Source organism: Megalops cyprinoides, chromosome 14, assembly GCF_013368585.1.
Source record: "Megalops cyprinoides isolate fMegCyp1 chromosome 14, fMegCyp1.pri, whole genome shotgun sequence".
In the NCBI taxonomy this organism is placed as follows: domain Eukaryota; kingdom Metazoa; phylum Chordata; class Actinopteri; order Elopiformes; family Megalopidae; genus Megalops; species Megalops cyprinoides.
Window position 1 is genome coordinate 28,156,618 of NC_050596.1, and position 24,073 is coordinate 28,180,690.

Consider the following 24,073-nt stretch of genomic DNA (forward strand, 5'->3'; position numbering starts at 1 on the left):
TTGCAGGGTGCTCGCATGCTGTTCAGTGTAACACTCATGGCTTTAATATACACACTGAATTTTTTTAAAGAAAGATATCATTTTTCGACAGTATATTTTCCTTTTGTTCAAAGGAAGTGGGAGCTGGATTAATTCAGTCCCCACTGGCTTTGTGGTTATATAATAAAGGCACGGAAAACCCACGGATGTGGTAGGAAGGTTTGTGCTTTGTTACCCCACTGCTCCATGGGAAAGTCTCAGAGCAAACAAACACGGTTTTAAACAAAACATTCCCCATACCCCCAAAAGCAAACCGAACATTAACAATGTAAAAACCCTAATCTTGATAACCAAACTCCGCTCTGGTTTTACAGAGAGGTTTACCACACGAGCAATGGATAGCATAGGAAAAGGCATCCACTGTAAAAATGAATAAATAACTTCCAATTTTAGGTTCGAGGGGTTCCTGACCTGGAGATGAATGTGTGGTGCCAGCAATATTTTCTCTGGATTCTTAATGGTCTGTGCTTATTTGTGGAGGGGAGGAAGTGCTCAAACAGTGACATCTCCTCCAGCCATTGATACCAAGCATGTGTTTCAGTTCCTCCCCCTGCAAGACGATCCCTGCATGATAATCCCTGGGAAAAAAATCCCCCAGGATGATTGGAGGATAATCCCTGGGGATAACAAGATCATCTGCAGACATTTTGAATTGAAAGGAGTTTATCTGGATGTGCCACACATACTCCCAGACCCCCTCTTCTCACTGAACCCTGTGGCACACATTGTGATCCCAGCCATTATTTAGTCCCTTTAACAGCTGCTATGAGTTTGCTGAGATCCCTCTTGGAGTCTCTTGATGCATTCACACTGAAACTGCGCATCACCTTGAGACCTCAGATTGTTCAGTGTCATTGTGTCAGGTGTTTAGGAATGACTAGGACAGACGTTGCTTATTCAGGTACCTCTGCTCCCAGGTGTAAGTCCATTTCTAGCATGTTAGTGGGGTTCCATGAGCCACAAGGGACTGCCACCAGCCAATGAAAATTAAGCAATAGTTAACGTAAATGTGGCAACAAGATACGGCTGTTCTCTGAAAGCTGTTTCCTTGAACATCATGAAGGGGTGAGACTGTGGAGGAGAGCAGACTCGTGGGCATGCAACCCAAACGCCAAAGCAAAAGCACATGCTGGGCAGAAACTTCCAAAGCTGCAGTGAGAGTGTGAGAGCCCCTACTTGCCTGCAGGAATAGACTACCCTCTTTCTTCTACCCAAATTAAAAACACAAAATTCTCATTTGCTGTACAGCGTTGATATTTCAATATGGTAGAGCGTCCAACCCCCTGACATAGTCTGTCTCATTGGTACTTTTCAACAACACTGAAACAGTTTTGCTGATGTTTCAATGATGAAATTAGTGTTACAAGTGAGTCATGATTCCCGCAGCTCCTGCTAATTTCTCCAACCACAACCACCCACAATGTAGAATGTTTTTTCTCATGGTCCAGTAGGTCCCAGTCCCACTGCAGGCCTCTAACATGTAACATATCAGAAGCACAATGAGTGGAGGCGAAGGGAGTTGGGCAGCTTGGTAGAGACAGTGAGTCTGTGTCCTGGACTACTGACCAGCATGCACTGCCGTTTGGCTCGGACATTGTTGCAAAGTACTAAGGCGTCGGCACACATGACTTCCCCGTTTCAAAACTTTTGTGGTCCGTCAGCCCCGACTCCACCAATTCCACAGAAGCCAACCCGTACGGTGTGTTCAGTTCATCTGTGGTGAGTGTGCTTGTGCTTATCAAAGGGAGTAATGTGTGTACTGGCCGCCAAAGCCCATCTGTTCTTCTCCCACCTGTTTTTTATCATGTTTATAACTCAGCTTGGGTGAAGTGGTGCATGTGATGCGCAGGGATCAAGTAAGGTCATTCAGGGGCCTCCATCCTGAACCCACTGCACCAGCTAGATTTGCAGCACCCGCACATACCAGATATGTTTTGCCAGAGAGACAGCCTAGAGAGTATATAGGTACATCTGTCTTCCTTTGTATGCTCTATGCCTACTATTTCACAGTGTGTTTGCACTATACTGTAAATTGCCTTTGAGCGGTCTCCCCTGGCGCTTATGTGGGGCATAGATTATGATGTCACAGTGGCACAGTGTTATCTTTGGTCCAGCACTGTGAGGCAATGTTCCAGAACCAGATTTCTTTTGCACTGGGAAAGTGACCATCCAGAATGCCCATGGATTCCTCCATGTGAAAAGGCTGAGATCCTGTTTATCCTGCCCTGAAATCTGTCACACAGATTCCAGACTTCTGTTATTTTACTCAGCCACCGGCCGATGTTGCACGCAGGATTATGTAAGGATGGGAAAGCCATAATATGCAAGGAAAATATTTGTTTTCCCTCTCTGCTTTGGGAAGCATACAGATGAATCTCATCAGAAAGTTCAGAGAAGACTAAGGTTTGCTTTAAATCCTTTTTACCGATGCTTCAGGTTGCGTAAGAAATGTTTTCTTCCTTGAAAACAAGGGTGAGAATAATTCACATCAGAATTAAAGGGAGCAGGAGGAAACTGTGTCGTAATCTAACAGAGGGGGCCTCATCTAAAGAGTGTAAATCATGTCGGCTTGTTAGTCACAACCAGGCGTCAGTGGGTCACTTGTCAGGTCAGCCTCTCATCTGTTCTTATGTCTGTTTCAGAATGAAGGGAACTTCTGCTTCTCCAGAATTCAGGTCAGCACTTCCCAAAGGGGACGTGGATGTGTCAGAGGAATGGGAGTCTGTTGTCAAGGAAGGGGACACAAACATAAGTCAGCATGTACGATGGTCTTCGCTCTTATGCAACTCCATCAACCACAAAGCCTTCCCTTCTAACCATTCTTCCTTTTTGTATGATGAGACACTTTTTCCCTCTCTTTACCATCACTGTGAAACATGACGGTAGCAGTGACTTTATAGCTTTGTTACCACTTCATTTCAGTGTTATTGCCTATTGTAGTTCCCTTAATCTTTATGTCGGTGTAAAGGGCACTCACTCAGGGAGGAGCAGGTAACTGCAACTTCACATTACACTTACTATTAGCTACCACATTTTTACCTCACTATTACCACCTTATTCTCTAATTCATACAGTAGGTTAAAATGTTCTGTTGGGTCAAATGTTCCCAAATATAACTTTTCTAATGCCTTTAATGGTTGAGGGGGAGACACATTGAGGAAACTCTAAAGAAATGTACAATATTTACCCCAAAATAGTGAGCTATTACACTGAGCTGTGATTATCCCCCCCGGTCTGTGAGCTCTGTTAACCCTCTGAGTCATGAAATGAGTCTTAGTTGTGTCTTATCAGGCATTTTCTCATTAGATGCATTTGTAAACAGGCCTCTGCCGTGTTACCTGGAGGAACGCATACCTGTAGAAGCAGGTCCTGCAGCACCAGACCAGGAGCAGGGCCTCCGGCCCACATCAAAGAGCACCAGCAAGTGATTTATTACCCATGGTTCATCGTGCTGGTTATATCACACATATCCGACCTTGAACAGAGCTGTGTGAGCAAGTGTTGTGACATCAGAGGGGCCTTCGCCTCAGGTGCCGACATCTAGGCTGAGGAGGAGAGGAGAGGTTACACTGGGCAATGGGGGACTGCAGATAGGTATGTTAAAAGCAAGATAAAATAGATTGATGGTAACGTCTTTATATCATGTGCTCACCCCCTAAAAGTAGGCTATTGTCTTACCATTAGATAGGAAGAGGCATTGAAACACCACGGTGAATCACAGTGGCTATAGTGAATCTAATTTCAGTTACTCTAGTGGAATTTGGATTATTATCATTGAGATTCTACGGTTTTTTGTTATTGTTTATTGGGGTAACTGGTATGCCATCCATCAAGTTACAGGTTGCCAGGGCACAGACAAGTCAAACAGTTATGCTCTTATCATGGTTACAGAAATAACCCTAATGGCCTTGTGGTGTGAAACCTCACAAATATTTACTTCTGTACCATCTAGCATCACGTAAACACACAGAGGAGGGGCAGAATTCAACGAGGCCACACTACAAATGGCCACACATGGATAACTTTGCACTTTCCTCCTTACCTTCCATCTTTACCTTCTCCATCTCAGTTGCATCATTGCAAATTCAAAAGTGCCCCTAATTATCCTTCTCATCCTCGGTCCTTCCCGAATTCATCCAATAGCAACATCTGTTCATCGTAGCCAACTGCAAGTGTTTGACATTCTGCCAGTGTCTGCTAGCAATCTTGGACAGGACTCAAATTTTTACACTAAATGATCGGAGCTAAGATCCAATTTAAGAACAACATTGTATTTATGCTTGCCTAATGACAGCTAACAAGGTTAAAACATAGACCTTATCATCCCCAGTATACATTTGTTACTTGTGGTGATATGCTGCGTATCATCTCTTTATTAAAAGGGATTGATAGCCAGTCTTCTGGCCTGTATGAACAGCAAGCAACTAAGTAGCTAATAAGGTTGAAAATCAGCCAGGCTTGCTGGCGAGCTTGCTATTTTTGTCTTTAGCAGGCTACCTAGAGAAATCAGTTACTATGTCATTTTATTTTCAGTCAGCTGGTTGACCATAGATTACAACCTTTATAACTCCAAAAATATCAAGTATCATAACCACCAGTTGCTAAATTGAAGTAGTACTACAACACACAGTATGTTGCCCAGATTTCAATACTCTGCAAACTGTAACTTCCAAAAAACATTATCAGCAACATAAACCTCTCTAGCACTTTTGCTAAATCATAACAATTATCCTAACACTACTTACTATTGTTTTCATTTTCTTTTCCCTGTGCCTACCCATACTTATAATTATATTCATATTTTATCTGTGTTGGATTTGTATATGCAGTAGTGTCACTTCTAGTATTACTGTCAGTAGGAGCCATACTACTTACAAACCCAGAACAGGTAAAAAACGAATACAATTTTTCCGCCGCTAATACAAAAACGAGAATGAATTCATCATGATTACAACACAAATACATCTGCTGCACAGAAGGAGAGAGTCCAGAATATTGGCATAAATCATTTGAACATACGCTGTGTAATGCCAACGTGTATATAAAATGACTCCCAAGATCTACCAGAGCTGAAAGGGCAGGTACTTTCAGCACATCAGCACATGCTCTCCCTGCATTTGGCACTTGAATGTGGCACAAAGTCTGAAATACAAAGAGAACAGATGTGGGAGCCATTGGGTAGCATTCCCTCGGAATGGGGCTGTTTGATTTTTTTTTTTTTTTTTGTGAGGAATTTTGGCCCAAATTGTTTTGTGTAACTTGGATTCGTTTTGATATCAATCATTTGAACGGCAAACCTGTTTCCAAGCGTTTTCACTTTGCAGAGATGTGAACCTGCGCCTCTAAGAGGACGCGACTGCGAAGTGGAAATTATTACCCGTGCCTCAGTCTCGACCGGGGGATGCATGATAAAACTTGTACAGCGCCGGTGATACAGGAGCAAGCATCAGGGAACATGTCTCCGCAGCCATGGTTTAATGCATTTTCCATGCAAAATGTGCTGCTGGGAAGTGACCATAATAAGCACTGACTGTGCACCATGGACAGACTGTGAGTCACTTGATAAAGTCTGTGGGTAATTCCTCACTTGTGCAGGCAGGGACTTGGAGCTTCACCACATTCCCAATGGGAGAAGGAACAGGGGCAATCCCCACCCTCATAAGGAGACTACCTAAACCAATCCAATTTACAGGTTCATATCACATGAGGTTTTCACCGCTATTGTGCTGTTGTTATTATTGTTACATCATTGTTATTATTATAGTCACCCATGTGTATTGTATTGTGAAGTATTATATGGAATGTTGTCTTGTTTTCTGCGTAATTCTCATTTTAAAGTGAATTGTTTCTTATTACCAGTTTTATCATATAAGGACCTCTCAAAGCTAAACCAAAGGAGACTTTCTTTATTGTGCTAACAGGTCTGAAGGATGGTTATGTGGTATGGTTATGGTTATGTGTATCTTACTTTTATTTGATTCATTTATTATTTCGAAGAACATTTATTTCTCAAGCAGACATGTTATTTCAAAAGGTAGGAAACAATTACACATGGACACGGTCTTATAAAAACCTTAAAGAGAATGTATAAACATATATGAAAAAGGAAAATTGCATAAAATGTCTACATAAACACTGTTGCTAAGGGCAACAGTATAGGGCATATATGGTTGATGGTGGGTATGCTGTGGGAAGTCTATTTTGTCATCCTCCCAGCTTCTGTTTTATGTCTACAAGGAGTCCCGGACATTACGGCCATGTTCCATTTTAAGGCAACCTCAGTGGGTCTCTTCATATGGAACTCAGTGTCTAAGTGGCATTTATAAACATCAACCGCAATTTCCACTTACTACCACCACCACCACCACCACCACACCCTCTGTCCTTAACGCCTGAGCAAAGGATTATGGGTCCATGGTCTTGCGATAAATCAGGGGAGAATGTGAGGTCTCGTTTAGTTGTGACGAAAAGAAAAGTTCCGATTTGGAATTTTGTTAAGCCGTGAACCCAAACAAGAAAAGAAGGATGCTCTTTCGGGTGACAGTGTTAAGATTAAGCAGGGCACTGCCGCACAATTGATTGACAGAAAACCAAAATAGATATTTATGTAATGTGTGTGTGTGTACACGTGTGCACACACACTACCTGGACCGATCCCAGTCTGACTGTTAGCCACAAATTACTTGGCTGCCTTGGCTGCAGTGTCAAGACCCGTCAGTCTTTGGCGTATAGCAAAACTTTGCTGAGAAGGCAGATTTATGCTGCTGTAACTGAATTTCTTTCTACCTTCCAAGGCAGTAAAATGCCTAAACAATAAACTTCAGCCTATAGTGTATCTTATTAGGTTGCATGATACATTGTTCCAAACATTAAGTAAACGAGTAAACAGATGTAAACGATAAACAGATGTACAGTTATTGTTCACTCTGTACTCTCTCTCTGTCCAGGATTTGTGGGTGTACTGTAGTGGAGTTTCAAGCACGTTGGCTGTGATCAAATTCAGCTTTCATTGTCAGCCTGGTCTGACACTGTTGCTCATTCAGCTTGAACAGATATACTTCTGTTCTCTTGTACTGGAAGTCGCTCTGGATAAGTCTGCTAAATGAATTTAATTTCATGTAATTGTTTTTCTGTGCACAAGAATCACTCAAATTTAAAAATCCTGTCTTGGTGCGACTCGTGAATTTGACGGCAAAGCTGAGTGCAATTTTGTTGAATATATGGACATATTCCAAAAGATCAGGACAATGAGAAAAGACCCGCATGGTGCATTTTACAACAACCATTTCATGGAGACGCTGCATCCTTTTTATGGGCATTAAATTCCTGATGAATTCACAGAGCAAATACTTCAGGCCTGTAAATGGCCAGAGAATCATATTATCTTTACCCCCCCCAATTTAAAAGTCCTTATTTGATGACAGAAAAGTGACCTCATTATGAGCAGCAGAGAAAGAGGGGGGAAAGAGTGCTAGGTGTAGAAAGCTGGAGGAATGGTCTTACTTTGACTCAGACACTCAGACAGACGTGGCTGCACACGTAATTGTCTACCTGTGAGTGAGCCTGACTATGTGGTCCTTGAACCTCTGACAGCATCACCGCTGTCTCCTTTTGATCGTCAACCCCCCAGCCCCCCCCTGCAGCGTCCCACCCTCATTTCAAACAGGGCGACATCAAGATCTGCGCGATAATCTGACGGGTGCACAGTGCTTCACCGCACTGTCTGACTGTTAGTGAAAGACTTCTTCAGAGGTTTATTACCTCAATTGAGAGATTGGCAAGTACAGACAAAAGGGGAGCAGACCACATACAACGTCCTACTGGAAATGCAAAAACAGGATTGAATGATGTTAAAAAGAGAAAGGACTAGGTATATACCTACATATACTGTATATGTGACATGAGCCTATTAAGACTTACAATTTTAAGCAAAGAATCTAATTTAACATTTTACTGCCACAGCTGGGCTGCACCTTGGCCTTTAACCTCACTGTGTGGACACACTCATAACTGTTTTGCAATAACTACTTCCAGGCATAGAGAAAAAAAAACTGCATAGATTAGAAATGACTGAGGACCAACCGGTGGTAGTGTACTTCCCCTATCAGTTGAACTAAATCACACAGCCTTAGAGGCCCTCAGGGGTATTCCACTGTTGGCTAGAATATGCCAGAGAAGACATGAGAGAGCTGCCTGTGTCATTTGTACACCTCGTAATGACTTGTGGTTAATGCAGCTGTTTAGGCATAAAATTCAAATAGAAAAAAACTCAAGCCTAAAATGGCCTGACCGGCCAGATGTCCAGAGCGGCTGCAGTTCTCAGGCACACAGATTTGTCTCATCTTTCTGCTTCACCCACAGTAGCGCACCAGTCTGATCCGGTCTTGGAGAAGGTCCACGTTGCAAATATCCGGTGAAACATTTCGTGATTGTTTTATGCGTCGGGCGTTACCGGGGGGCTGAGGACGGAGCGACATTCTGAGACAGGATGTGAGCTTTGTTAGCAGTCCTCCTGGGTGATGGCACTGTAAACATGAAGCATTACCTCCCGCACCCCGGTGAGTACCCTAACGCCTGAATCACAGGCTCATCCCAGTGCTAATACGGTCCCCTTCATTGACAGCCATGGAGCACTTCCTCTGAGGCTAATGACACTGTTTCGAGGGACCATTCCAAACCCTCTAAGTCAACTCTCTCTCAGGCCTGGAGCTCCGGCGCAGTCTGGAGAGTAGTTGTGATGGTGCTTGCATCAACAGGGATAGCTGTACTGTCTGCAGGAATTCAAACAGGGCTCAGAAGTCTCTGGGAGGGAGAAAGGGAGAGTCAATAAAAAACATGCTTATGCTGCCACTGCTTACATTTTTCTGAAATTAAATGGCATATTTAGGGTTAGGGTTAGGGTAAAAGCCATGTGAATGTATTACACACATGTATCTGATGGCAGGTGAGTCACATAAATCAGCTCACCTGATGTACGCACACGATTATTTTGACGGTGGCAGTATGTGCCAGAAGTATTACATGCCAGGTTAGAATCATACCGCACATTACCGCTTGCATGCAGGAACTGAACTCCTGCCATCCCATCCTCTGACACCCTTCCTACATCCCTCTCTTCCAACACCATCTCTTTTTTGTGCGTCATTCCATCTTCCCAACCCTTCCCCAGTAAGGTCAGACATTCAATCCAGGGGCAGATCCGGGGGAGGTTGGACCTGTGGATTGTGCAGCTGACGGGATCTGGCACTTGAATGCATAAGTCAGGTTCCAATACTACTAGTAATGTCAGCTTACATCCTAAGGCTGTAAGTACTCGGATTCTGTTGGGTGAGTTTTTCTATGGGTAGTCCCATATTGGCCCCAAAATACATTTTACGAATGCAAGGTAAATCCTTCCAACAGCGAAAAGAGAATTAAAAGTTGAGCTAATGCTATTTGGTGAAAGGTGCGACTATTGGCCAAAGCGAAAGTAAGGTCATCAGCGATTAGGCAGCAGACAGCTGCCATCATACAGTGAAATCCTTAAATCAGTGTCAGCTGCAGTGCACTAAAGGGTTTGCAGTGTATAAAATCCCCACTGGCCACTGGCAGTGGGAAACAAGAGCATTCTAGGATTTCATATGGCTTTCTTCCTGTGAAAGTGGAAGTGTCTATTTTTCTCATTGATTACTGAGGTTTTGCTTAGATAAAGTGTTTTTCTTTTTTGAAAAGGGGGGGGGGGGTTGAGGGGTACTGGGCCAGTAGACAATATGTCAGTCATATGTGATGACCTACACATGGCAGCATTGTAGTGTCATAAAATGTTTGGTGACCCTTGCGTGCCTGTGGTATGCGGCGGCCCTGTAGGCCAATTCATGCTTGTAACATCAGCACAGCCAGAATGGGGTGGTGGGACGTCTGACATCACTGCCGATGATAAACGCTGCTTGCATCTGCTCTACGGCTGCTCTGTGCAAGGAACCCTTCGACTGATGCGAAGACTTCAATTCTGGCTCCGAGGAATGCGTTCCTCACGAGCGGACATTGGGACGGCACAGTCTAAATACAATTATCAGCATTTTCTACACAACTTCAGTACAAATAAAGGCTGCTGCATGGACACACAGTGATGGATTTGTGCCACAGGTGCCTGGCTGCCTTGAAAAACCAAGAAACGGATGCAGTCCTGTGGTTCTGGCTGAACTGGAATTGTGTAGAGCCCTTTAGCGCAGCACAATGCATGAACCTACAGGGAGTCAAAAGACCCCCTCAGTGTAGAACCAGCCCTACTTTATAATGGAATAAGACTGTGATGAGACCATCTGTCATTTTGTGTCTAATTTGCTCCTGAGAGGTTCAAACAAACCCCTTGAGTGAATTAGTCACCTTCACTGTTGAATTCCCTGATTCCATTTAAGTGTCCCACTCTCCACTGTAAATACAGCTAATATATTGCCTTTCTCATTTACAGAGGTGAAATCTGTGTCTGGGGCCAATATGTACAGAAGTGCAGAGTCGGTTTATTTTGAAATGTAGACTGGTGAAGTATGCCAAATATAATCTAGTCATTTTAAATTAAAGATGCAAAATCCTTTAATTTTAGTTTGGCCTAATTCCAGGGGAAACTTGTGACCTTGTAGCCTTCAGTAGGTTGCATTCTGCCTTCTAGGTTTTTTTTTCAAATTATTTTTAGAGTGATACATAGAACATACAGATTATAACCAGATAATATGATACATACTGACTGGGGCAAGGCAATACATAAGACATACAGTAATACATTAAAATGTGGACAATGTAATACATAGCACAAACTACAGAAGGACAAAATGAATGGTTAAAAATAACTGAAATAAATCAGCCAGTGAGAAGTAGGGGGGAAAGGAGGAGAGATAAGAAATGAGAAAGAGGATTTCACTGCACCAAATAAGGAAAACACAGGGAAAGGCAGCTTTTCATGTCTTGTTCTGAAGAGGAAAAAAGAGGTCAGACCTGCTTCATCATCTCATTGCTTCATCCATAAAATGATTTGTTATGTTTTTTATAAATGAACAGAAAGGAGACAAAACTTCGAAGAATAAGTCAGATTTGCCTTGTAAATCATACAGATGGATCTCAAGTGTTAGTAGGGCCATTACTTGAGAGACCCAAAGTTGCACAGAAGGACCTCCTTTTGAATTTCATCTGAATTCCACAAAACTAAAATGCTTTTTTAACTAAGACTCTTAAAGTATCAAGAAGTTTCCCTTGGTGTGAATTCACATTTATATTTGGATTCCTCCTTCCACTTTCAAAATTAGGTTTTAATGAGGCTATTCTTAAACAACCAGTGTTAAACCTTTATCTTACTTAAATGAAACAATGCACCTGCATTAAATATTCCCAGTCATGATTACTTAAGCTTTAAGTGTGATGGGCTACCCATATTGTCCTCGCAGCTGCAATGACTGAACAAGACATAAACGTAGCTTCAGAGACTGTCTGCCTCTTGACAGGTAAGCAGTGGCGTGTTTCACTGGAAACAATAAAAGTGACTCTGAGCTGTCGTTTACACACCAGCCCAGACACCTCAGCAAACAGTGACCGTCACGTAGGCATGTCTGTTTCCCCTTACCTGGCAGGACGGATTTGGAGCGCTTTTCCAATTCTCCGGGATTGGGGCGTGCAGACACCACTCAGACGCGCCGGGTCAGGGGAAGGGCCCGCAAACAGTTTGTGAATGAAACCGGCCTTGGGTCCAGCTGTGTGCCTCACTGTGACACACTCAGCGCTGTGACCAGTGAGGGCGGGCAGTCTACTGAGGGCTTGAAGCAGTCATTCATTAATGTATAGGGTTACGTTGCTAATTACCTTGGCAGGTGCCCTCTTTTGGCACGGTTTGGATTGTTTATGTTTCGGGTTAAACATCACACCCAGGGGACCTCTCTTCCACACTTCCACGGGGAGCAGGGTGGTGGGACAGGGGGAACACTCCTTGTCTCCCTCGTCTCTTCACAGCCCGACCAGAGACGCTACAGGCCAGACCCACTGTCTAGACAGGAATGGATGACTAATTCAGTGCACACACTGCGATGTAACAGCACAGCTCTGAAAGCATATTTTTACCCATTCAACCCCTCAGTTTGGAGTGCTTTTGGAGTCCAGTTTGTGCCTAAGAAAATTCAGAAGGCACGTTGTTAACTCCACTGCCTTTTTCGTGTGATGGAGTGGAGAGGCTTTTGGTAAAGTTTTCTGCTTTGGCACACAACCTCTGTCCTGCCTCATAAAAATTCATTCAGCTCAAGTGTAGTGATGATGTTAAGCAAACATGTTAGAAATGTTGGTTGGATTTGAGGAGGCGTACTTTTCTGCAGGCATTTAAAAGGTGGTTGTTTTTGTCTTTAACATGAAGTTACCCTGTTTACAAATAAGGGAATAGTGAACACTTATGTAATGCAGTGCATCTGCCTAAAAGAAACTTGAATGACGAGTTCAACACTGTGCAACCACAATCTTCGGGAAGACAGATGAGGGTTACGAGGGTTTGATGTCGGTCTAGCTCATAAAAATATGTTCATGGAAAAGCAGTTTCCGATTGTTTCATTTTCCAGTGTCATTGATGGATACACTCAACACTTCCAGACTAATTAAACACGAATATCTGCATCCAGTTGCTAAGTAACCGAAGTAAGCGCACCCCCCCCCCCCTAACCCCATGCCACCACACCCTCTCATAGGTTTACAAGTACTGCCCCTTGGCTGATCCCGGTACAGTGAATGCAGAACCATCTGGAAGGGTATGCCCATATCCTCTCTGGCGGCTTCCACATTTCAAGCTTACTTGACAAGTATGGTGAATAAACAGTGATGTGTCTGATGGTACGGTCACATCAGGCACACTTTAATACATCCCAGCAGAACTGTGCACCGAGGCGAAACGCAGTCAGTAATCACAACCACAACAGCGGCTTTTCCTCTCTCCCATTTTATACGCTTGCGTGCTTTATGTGTGTACATATGTATAAAACGTTTGTTCCGTTTGTTTCACATTTTTTGAATTGTGTCTGACTCACTCTCCCCGTAAAAAAGAAGGTGGAACACAATGGAACACAAACACCGATTTATACAGGCCCCAAACACAAAAATAGCAAACAATAAACACTCCGTGTATTTTGCCAGGGAACAAGTAAGATGCTAACTGGATTCCTCTGAGAGAGCATCATAAAAGAGAGGCAAACACCACAATGTTTCCCAGGCTGGAACCCAGAAGCAGAACTTTCACAAGCGTTGTTTTGCAGAGTGAATTCAAAATCAACAGGGAATAACAGCGATGAGGAAGTCTGTTCAAAGTAATCTACATCCCGCAAGTATGTATTAAAGTCAGACTTTCCCCAAGTGGATTATCAGTGTACTTGTGATCAAAAGAGCGGAGCAGCCATAAGCAAAATGAACATTTATTAGAGTTAGTTTGCATACTCACTGAATTTAAAGAGGCGTGTGAGAGATGAAAGACAATTAAAATGTCTGTTGCCAGCACAGTTCCACTTAAGTCTTCTTAACATTTGTTACTTTGTCATCACATTTGAGGGGGAAAGTTACGGTAAATATTTTCTTCTTGAATGAATTTATAAAAGCACATTGGCTCCAATTCAAAGAACTAAGACTGTCATAAGCTAACTTCAGAGTTGTACTGGATTGCATGTGCATACATTAAAATGTTACATGTTTTAAGAAAATGTACACTTACTAATAGCAGAAAAGTTAGTCAAAATGGTCTGAAAATGTCTTTTTTCTTAAAACAAAGGGACCCAATGGTCTTTTTTGTGGCTTTGGTAGACTAGTAAATGACTAATGACGCACAAGCAAAATTTCTGTAGCCCTGCTCAAAATGCCATCATTGTTATGCCAACACATTAATCAATTTCTAAGTCAATGGCCTTATTCAGGGTGAATATTCCCACGGTTTTGCATCTTGCACATTTGATCCCATTTTATTGCACTGGAGCAAAGGAAATAATGGCCTATTCTCAAAGGTGCAGCTGCAACGTCTGACCCCAAGTTTCATCTGACAGCGTAATATCCCACACCACCGGTGCCATAACCACTGCTCTGAAACAGCTCGGTACGTGGCTTTACCAAGTAGAAGTGAACTGCAGTGTGAAATTGCTGGCAGGACCTCACCCATTCAACTCCCCGCGAGCACGGCCCAATCCATGACATTCTGGCATAAGCGGCAGTGAGAAATAGTCACCATCGGGTTATGGGAACTGTGTGCTCAGTGTGAAGGGGTACTATTTCTGTACCTGACTTAGGGCTGAGAGGTCCTGAGGTAGCAAAATTCCCAGGTTAGCAAAGAGAATCTGCGCAGGTTTTTATTTTAATACGTGTGAGAGGCCTACTGACGCTCTCTCTCCATCTGCTCTGGTGACAGAGAGGCACCTGGCATGGATCACCTGGGGACTTTGATGCTTGCCTCGCAGGTCTCAGCCGTGAAAGAGCCTCTGTGTCACCGGCCGTCCAGGTGGCAGCCTCAGCGCGATTTCACAGAGGAGGTTTTCAGGAGAGGACGGTTAAACACGGGCACCAGACAAGGCCCAGTGAGTAACAGAAACATCACCGTTTCCCCCACCGCTGAGAGTCCACCACAGGCCCCGTCCATCAGAGAGCCGGACACGGGCGCAGCCTGTCCGCATCACGTCTACCTTTGTTTGAAAGTCACCATGACACAGCTCCACTGTGGACCTTTTGGGTTTTTACATGTAATTCAGAGAAAAGAGCGATCCATTCAGTAGAATTCGGTCTTTATGTGAGGAATATCACAGTTGTGTCATGAGTTAACCCAAAACAAATTAAAATGTAAAATTATGCAAAATGATTTTGCTGAAGTATACTTCAGTATACAGCAGTGTGTATTTGGGAATAAATACCGTTGGTTCCAGTTCAGCATGAATTCTGTAATCTTCCATTAAGTTTAGACTCATTAAGGCTGCATGCACCTTTTTCTGAGGGTCACCAGGCACATTCTCTCTAAGTTCTTCCTACAACACTTAACCTGTGTGGAGCGTAAATATTAGTTTTGTTGTGTATCATTTCCTGATGTTTTCTTGGCCGGCCTCCCTCTCCATGGCTTCATGCACCAACATCTGTCCCAGAGCAAGGCGGCTCCTTGCCCCGGACTGCCTTCACACCTACATGGACAAATGCAAGGCTGGCCTTTGATCAAGTCAGCAGCTTCCAGTGGGAAAACACCTGGGTGACCACACGTCCCAGAATGAATACATTTCAGTGCATTTGCCGGAATCAATGACAGATTTTTTTTGCACCTCTAATTTCGATAATTACAGGCTTCTGCAAATATTGGCCACTGACAGTTAATGATTGATGCGAAGTCTAATGAAAAGGAAGGTAGGAACATAAATTATGAAAGAGTGCAGGTTAAGGGCAGGAGATGGGTTTGGCGTACTACGAGTGTGTGTGTGTGTGTGTGTGTATGGCGGGGGTGGGCTATCTAGCCAGGGAGTGTTGGTCACCTCTACAACACCCTGGAGACTTAACACAGCTCTGTAAAAAAATACAGTAACACTGTGTTCTGTGTGAATGCTTTCATCCTGTGAGATGTGAACACAAGTGAGCCAGCAGACACATTACACTGAAACCTCTTCTATAAAGCCATCTCAAGCTGAGAGTTTGTATGTATACAGTTCATCACACTGACTGCATTTCAGTTGCTAGGCTCTTGCTAAACAATATGAGTTACATATTATTGTCATTATTACTTATGTTAAGATCCAGACTGTCTGTAAATTCATCAGTCGGGTTCATTTCTTTGAGAGCAAATTCCTCATTGTGTATGAGGTTCAGGAGCAGAGTTGCTGGCTTTATGAGTCGGAGGGGGGAGAGAGAGTGGGGTGGGGTCTTACACATTAGCCACACTTGAAATACAAGACTAGAATGAAAAATGAAAAGCCTCTTGATACTCGCCACAGCGTTATCAGTGCGTATGCTAACATGTTTTCAATTACAATAAGAGCTCTGGTGGTTGTTTGTCATTCCAGCTATTGTGGGATAAGGTTGCTTGTACTCCAGGAGGGAAGCTGACGGGAGGGATAACAGCACAGCCCCCCTGGATCTCTTTATCAGCTCTGCTGGGTTCCTGCAGGACACACTCTGGCCTCACTTGATCCGTCTCCTCCCCGCCCACTCTCCCCAGCTGTGAACCCCCCCCCCCCCCCCCCCCCCCACACACACACACACACACACACACACACACACCACCACTCCCGCCCCCCCGCTGGCGTTACAGACTGTCTTTGTGCTGTCCACTCCACCCCCACCGAGGAAGCCTCACACCTCTCCACACAGACAGTGACTTCATTGCTTGCTGCTTCCTTTCCAGCCAAAAGAGTTTGTTGCCCTGAACCATAACTAGTGATTTGTGATTCAGGGATGAAAGATGAGGCTGTTTTTCACTTTCGCTCTGGGTTTTCACTCTTTAATTTTGACATCCATTACATTATATTATTGTCATTTAGCAGATGCTCTCATCCAGAGCGACTTACATGAGTTACAATTTTTATCCATTTATACAACTGGATATTTACAGAGGCAATTGTGGGTTAAGCACCTTTCCCAAGGGTACAACAGTAGTACCCCAGCGGGGAATCAAACCAGCTACCTTTTGGTTATGAGCCCTGCTCCTTACCACTGCATCAAACTGCTGCCCACCACCTCAATGATGATGAGACAGATACAGCGTATATATAAACATTTTTTTTGCATCCTGTCCATTCCATAACACTCAGATAAACGGATTTGCTCTCCGTTTGTGTCAATGTGATGATGGGCGTATGGTGGCGTGTGTCCCAGGGTAATCCACGGAAGACAGAAAAATAAAAAAAAAAACAACCCAGGGTTGTTTTTGTTTTGACACTGTCCCCGAGGGCCCCAGGGGTGATGTTGCCTCATTGCAGGGGTATGGAAAGAGTCAGTGTGTGGGCCGAGCTCCTCCCACCCCTGTACAACTCCTTCTCTAAAGATGGACTTCCACGGCTAACGGAAACCTGCACCCTGTGACTCAACACATTCAGGGAAGCACCGGCGCTCCTCCGGCACTCACTCCCCTGGAACTCTCGCCATCTGTTTTGGGGTAACCATGGAAACCGCTCTCTCCCCCCCCCCCCCCCCCCCCCCCCCCTTAACGTTACGTAGCGCTCTTGTGGAATCTGGCAGAAACGGTCATTCTGAAAGTTAGCTTGGGCTTCCTGTTCCTGTAGAAACGATTCCTGGCTTTCTTGCTGGAAATTGTACCCCACGTCCCCCATCCTGTTTAAAGCCACAGAGGGGGGGCGGGGTGGTACGGTGCAGCAGAGAGTCTGTATTGCAATCCCAGACCATCTGGACCATATACGTTCTATTCCTTCTGTAGCTACTCAATAGAGTGCCGCTGGCTCTCCAAAACTCAAATAGCTTCCTGGAATTTTTGATATGCACTGGTGGCAGCCCAGGGTTTAGCAAAAGCTCCTATGCAATTGCAGTTAATTGTTGCTGTCAGGAAGCAGCTCAATGCACCTCTGCCTATGAACTACAGGCCAGATGTGAATGTAGAAAGTTCAGCCCGTAAACAGGCTGGCAATAGAGCACCCTTCATGAGCTCACCACCAGGGTTCCACAATGCACACACAACCGTTAATGCAATCCGAGCTCAGAAAGAGTTAATCTACCATTACAACCTCCATGTCTCCAAAACTGCACAGCAACTGACACTGGACCAATTATGATGTCTAGGGGTGGACACAGTATTTACATGATAGTATACTGACCCTGCCCCTGGAGTAGAATGACCCAGCCCATTCTGTGAATTAAGCCCACAATCACTTTGCCATCTCCACCCTCTAGCCCATGCATAACCTGCCCAGAGGCAATAACAGATGCTGCCCTGGGAGAACTTGCACTTTACATTGTAGGGAGAAGGACACCAAAATGCTTCTCCGATGACAGCACCTGGTCATGCTCTTTATTAAATTAAATTGAAGAATACAAGCTATTATTTGTTAGTCCTGACTATAGATGTAAACAAGTTCCTTTACTTAGAGGAAAAAAAAAACAAATATGGCAGAAAATGGGACATTGATGATGTCAGCTCATATGCTTAAAAGTAGCTGTTTAGTCTAGGGCTTAATATTTTAATTCACAGACCAAGTCTAGTAGCAAAGGCGACATTTGTTCGTTGTTTTTACTTTCATGGGTTGAAGCAGACACTAGACAGAAACAAGTCTGAAAAATAAGACTGAAAAAAAAAATGAGCTCGTCTGGAAGAAAATAAAGAAACGCAAAACGAGCTGTGGCTATTGTCTGGGATAATGTCTGTCGACTGTAATCACCAGATCAGATAGTTGAGGAGGTCCCTTTCATCCAAACCCCAGGGATGTGGCTCTCCCCGGCCAGCCCTTAGGAAGTGGAACCAGGGAGCATGGGATGAAGCAGCCGGCCCGGGGGGGTAGGGCTGGAGGAGTGGGGGCCAGAGATAGAGAGCTATGTAAAGAATACACTCCCACCATGGGGTAAGGGTGGGTGCCCGCATGCAGACCCCAGGAGACCTGAATCCTTCAGGGGGTTTAAAATGGTGCGTATTTACAGTGGGGCTGTGCAAACTGACCCAGTAGCTTGGACCGGATTTACTTATACATCAGTCCTCTGATCTACCTTGACTGACAGCAAACTGATCCAAAGGCCAGGGAGAAGAGTTTATTTGAGGTTACGGAACAAAAGCCTGGATGTGAGTTTAGGCAAAAGATGAAGTGAATGTTAAGGTTGAATCTATCACACAGAATGGGGTGTGGTGTCCATTTTTTATGGCTTATGTTCTACGAGTAGCTCCTCAGCTGACCCATCCTGTACTGGCTTTCTCTACCCCGCAGCCTGAATTAGCTTCAAAATGTTCTAACTTTGAGATGTCATATTCGCATACATGCATAATGCAAAATGTGTGTTTCACTTTGACATAGTCATGGAAAAGAACTCCACCTGATTTTGCCCTTAAATAGAGTATGTTATATCCCTCTAAAGGGTTTCAGATTTAGGTCACCACTGTGTTCTGTTCATGTGAAGTTTTCTCCTGGCATTACTATAGAATAACTGCCTCAGTATCATTACCTTATGCCATATACTTACGTCATCGCATACCCACACCACTCATGATATCGGGGTGGGTTTCACAGGAGAGAGGAAGTAGAATATTACCCTGTTGACACTCACAAATTTCATGTGGAACAACACGTTAGGAGCCAGCAGAGAGGGAGAGGTGTGAAAGCAGAGGTAATTAGAGGATGACTCTCGCGAGGCTTTGTCAGCAGGAACAGGTTGTCTCTTTTGTGTCCTACCCTGTTCTCAAAATGCATGATGGGACCCAATGATTACTTCATTTTCTGGCTCTCTCAGCATGGGATCACCTTCTTATTGTGGAGCAGTGCACTAAATAATGTCGAACATGAAAGTGCCATCACCACAGCTGCCATGAGCACTTGATTGGGCTGTCCTTTTGTCACAAGTTATACCTCGCTTGCTACCTAGCAACTTGGCACAGCAGGAGCAAATACAGAGTTGAGAAAGTACTAGAGGCTTTTACTTACTTTGCGATGTTTACTTTGCTTTTCTTGATTGATTCAATTTACAGGTTTTACCCTTCGGACGTCTTGTTGCCCAACACAGCTGGAAGTGCTGGGTAGCTAGCTAGGTTATGCTACTAATTAGCTGTGAGGCAAACCACCACAAAATTTGCTGTATTGTGGTAGCGAGGTAGTGAGCAAAGCAACCTCGTGTTTGTGCTGCTGTCCTTCCTTTTTTGGAGAGACCACAACAAAAAATGTGTGGTGAATGATGGTGATTAAATGCAGATTCAACATACGGTATGGAAGGAAAAGTATCCGTTTATTTTTGTAGCATGTACTACTGATACTTGAAAGAGCCTGTTACTTAGCTTAGAGTTAGCATTGAAAAACACTTCTTCCTGACTGCTTTTCCCATAGGATAAACATACCTACTTCCACTTGACATGTCTGGGCTTGGGATCAACCCTGTTATTGCATCAGTGGGGGGGAAACATACCAGCCTATCTGCTGTAATAATGCCTCTAGCTATGGTATAGCTGACCTACAGCTAAAGTGAGTCAGCAGTGAGTATAGAGATTAATGGGACTTCAGAGCCTCTGCAACAAGCTGTAAAGTAGTTGAGTTTCCAGTATAGCCCTCCAGTGCAGCTCTTGCAGAAGCGATGCTAAATAAAATATTGGCCACAGAATCCTGACCAGAGACTTCCTCGTTGTCAGGAACTACGAAAGATACTATGATTGTGTTAAAATTTGTTCACGCATCAAAGACAAGTCAATTCATGACTCGGTAGGCAAAATAAAACTGTGTGACATGTTTCTAAAGACTAGAACTATGACACTACAGCTATAATTGTTTTAATCATATGCGAACTTCTGTGCTTTTAAAATCTGGATCCAAGCAGGCTGATTATCCCAGGACACACAGCCTAAAGGAGCCCTGGGCCCAGATTCTTACATTTTTTTTTTCAGTTATTTCATGAATGGAAAAGCGAGAGTCTGTTGACGGCAGGCTCCTGGAGAGGTGACTGTTTCAGTGATTCACTCTGGACGGAGGAAAACACGGACGACCACAGAGGTACCGGGCCGGAGCCAGGCACTCACTTCCAGGAATCTCACAGCCCCTGCCGGTACCTCAGCTGCCACTCTGGGCCGTGACTCAGCACCGTCCATCCGTTTCACTCCGGATTGAAGCTCTTACCACTTCTCATCTGTTCATCAACGATTCACAGCCACAAACACTGTCTTTGTTTTCCCTCCAGCCACCCCCCCCCCCCCCTTCTCTTCAGCTGACTTTTGGATGTCCATGCTAAGCTATGACTGTTTCGGAAGAAAGCTTTTTACTATGAACCCACAGCTCCTTTCAGCAAATGTGACTCATAAGGAGAAATACAATTTTATACGTCTTTTTTATGCATAAACGCAAAACACATCTGGACTGGTCAGAAAGGATTTTAGGGGCAGCCTGTCACACTCGCAGTGCATATTAAACACGGAGACTGAAATTGGTGGCACTCGTTCGGTTGCATGATCCCTTGTCAAATGACAGGACAACACCCAAACCGAGGCCTCAACCAAAAACCAGACATCTGCAACGAGAAAGAAAAAAAGGCAACAGTGCACTTTCTCTGCTCTTATAAATAACACGCATTCCTTTCTCGTGCCTTACAAACATCAGAGTTTACTAATGTTTTACTAATTAGTCTGCCACTAATATACAGAAAAAGAAAGGACAACAACAAAAATCACTTGCTTACTAAAGTTCACTAAATTGTTTGCAGTCAAAATCAAAGCACTTTGCAGGCGGGTGTGAGAATATACATTTAATGGGTGTTCTTTTCAGTTTAATCTGACTAAATAAAATGTCAAATATCTTAAAACATACATGAAAGAGAAAGTTCTATCTGCTGCCATACTGGTCCCAATTCTCGGAATTCCAATGGAAAGCATTACCCAAGAGAGCAGAAATTTCATCCTACGCGCTATAAGAATGGGGGAGTATCCCTGTGTCACCCGGGGACGCTGGGCTAGACAAGGCACTTATATATGGCTCATTAGTGTTTTATAGGAAAATCAGACAACTTTCATCTCACAGTGCATGGAAAGAACACATCCAGGAGGGGCCCGACCACAACACAAAACGTGCACATGCCCACACATACAGCGTGCACACCTGAAGGGCTGGGGGCGGGGCCTAGGGCAGGAGCCGAGACCCTGTGAGTCAGACGCAGGTAATCCTATGGAGCAGGGCCTGAGTCACAGTGTCAGCTCAGCCGTAGAGAGGTGATAACGGTGGGGGTGCATGATGGGAATGTCTGCTCCCTAGTTTAACCACCTGGCACAGAGGATCGGGCTCCTTTCCTATCTTTTGACCCATCTCCTATGGCTAAGGCTAAAAATAGATTAAATATATATTCCATGAATCATACACCCATATGTAAATAAATAACACTCCGCCCCCCTGCATCTGGTCCGACCCTGGGCTGAACTTTTCCCATGCTGTATGATTAAACACAGGGGCCGAGCTGACAGCACAAGAACTCCCCTCCAGACACCACTCTCCGAATAAAAAAATAGCTCATACCTTTGAAGCTTCCCAGCTCTCTAACAAGAGATGGTGGTTCGTACACAGATGAGCTGCTCGGAGACATGCTCCACTGATTCGCTCTCTGAGAAACACATCTCTCTGTGTATCACTGTTGGAGGAACTGGGGTAAGGGTTCGAGAATCGGGCTTATGGAGTTCAAAGCTTGGTTGCAATGCAGCTATTGTACCCCTAAGCGGGGCACTTAACCTAAATTGCTTGACCAAATATCCAGCTGTATAAACGAACGTAAAATGTGATATAAGCTGCATAATTTTCCCTGGATGAGGCCATCTGCAAAGCAAACAAATGATGCAACATGATCTGAATGTGGCAGCCATTGCTGCCCAGGTTCTTTGTCTTCACTTGATTGTAAATCAATGACGTAAGAGAAATTCACGCTGGCATCTGGTGCATAGATTTTAAGCTGTAACCCAATAGATTCGAATGAAAATTTTTCATAATACAACAAAGACAACCATTCTGTTTGCATTTCATTAATTTTTGGTGTGACTAATAATGTCTAGACATCCACTGTATAAAGTCTGAGGTAGAGCTTAGGTGTTTATCCATTCATAACATATCATTTACTTCTAAAATTGCAAAAAAACACACGGCAAAGGACATTTCTGAGACATGTCCTGGATGAAAACTATTATAATATTGTTTGTGATAGGCTAAAGGATTCCTATAAGTGTATGTCACCATATTTTTGTTATCATCTAGAGAGCAACTGCATAACACATGAAAATTTTTATTAGTCCTATGATGTCAGAACATGGTAAAAAAACATATATATATATATTTCAACATTTGTGTTTCCAGCATACTTATGAAAGCATTGTTCACTGACTTCTTTAAAATCAGCAAACGCAAGAATGATTTCATAAGTTACTGACAGAAATGCAGGTCCCGATTTCACATGGATTTAAAAATAGAGATTACTGGAATTTTTCAGAAGCCCTGTAGTTTAGTAAATCTTACCCATAGCAGAAGGCTGATTTCAGAGGGGAGATTTCAGCTCCGGCTCACTCTAATTGGTTGCATGTGTGAGCATTAGCCTGTTAGCCTGTGTTGTGTCTTTCTATTGAAGGCAAAGCGTGTTCTCCATTAGGTGCCACTTGCATGCGGTGTTCTAAGCCTTGTATTACGTCATGATATCAGGGATACTACTGGAAATGTTCACAGTCAAAATGTGAATTGAGGGCTTCAGAAAAGTGTATTATTATTGATCTGTTTTACCACTGTTGCAAACAATTCATAGCAGGAAAGAAGCAAGAACCAAATAAAAAATACTACAGGTGTTGTTACTTATCATAAAATGAGATAAGAAGGACCTACTGCAAAAAATCCTGCCTGTATACAGTGTTGCCAGCTTCATGATTTTGTCACCAGCTTTGGTGATCAAGAGATATTCAGAGCAAAATGTTTATCCAGAGTACACAGAGTACACTTTTTCTTTTCCGGTTTAAGACAACAAACAAACAAACATGCACTTCATTTGCTTATCTTATCGTAAGTGACCAGAAATATAGGAGACATAAATAAAATACACATCCTTACCGATGGTCGCTAGAACAGGCACATGGATTTGGAGAATAATCTGATAACCTAGTCGACAATTTACCTGTGTGTTAAAGTTATCTGTGAAGTTAATTGTTGCAGTGGTTACCAATCACAAAAGGATAGCATTATGGGTAAGTTCAGAAAAACTGTTATGCAACTGCATGAGATGAGTCTGTGGAGAGTTGGAAAATATTACAGGAAATCCACACACACAAACACACACACCACTAAAGGGTCTTTTCACAACTACCTTCACTAGTGAAACAAGTTCCCCTACCTCGTAGTATTATGATTTTCTCAAGATGAGAGTGCTACTTTGGTTG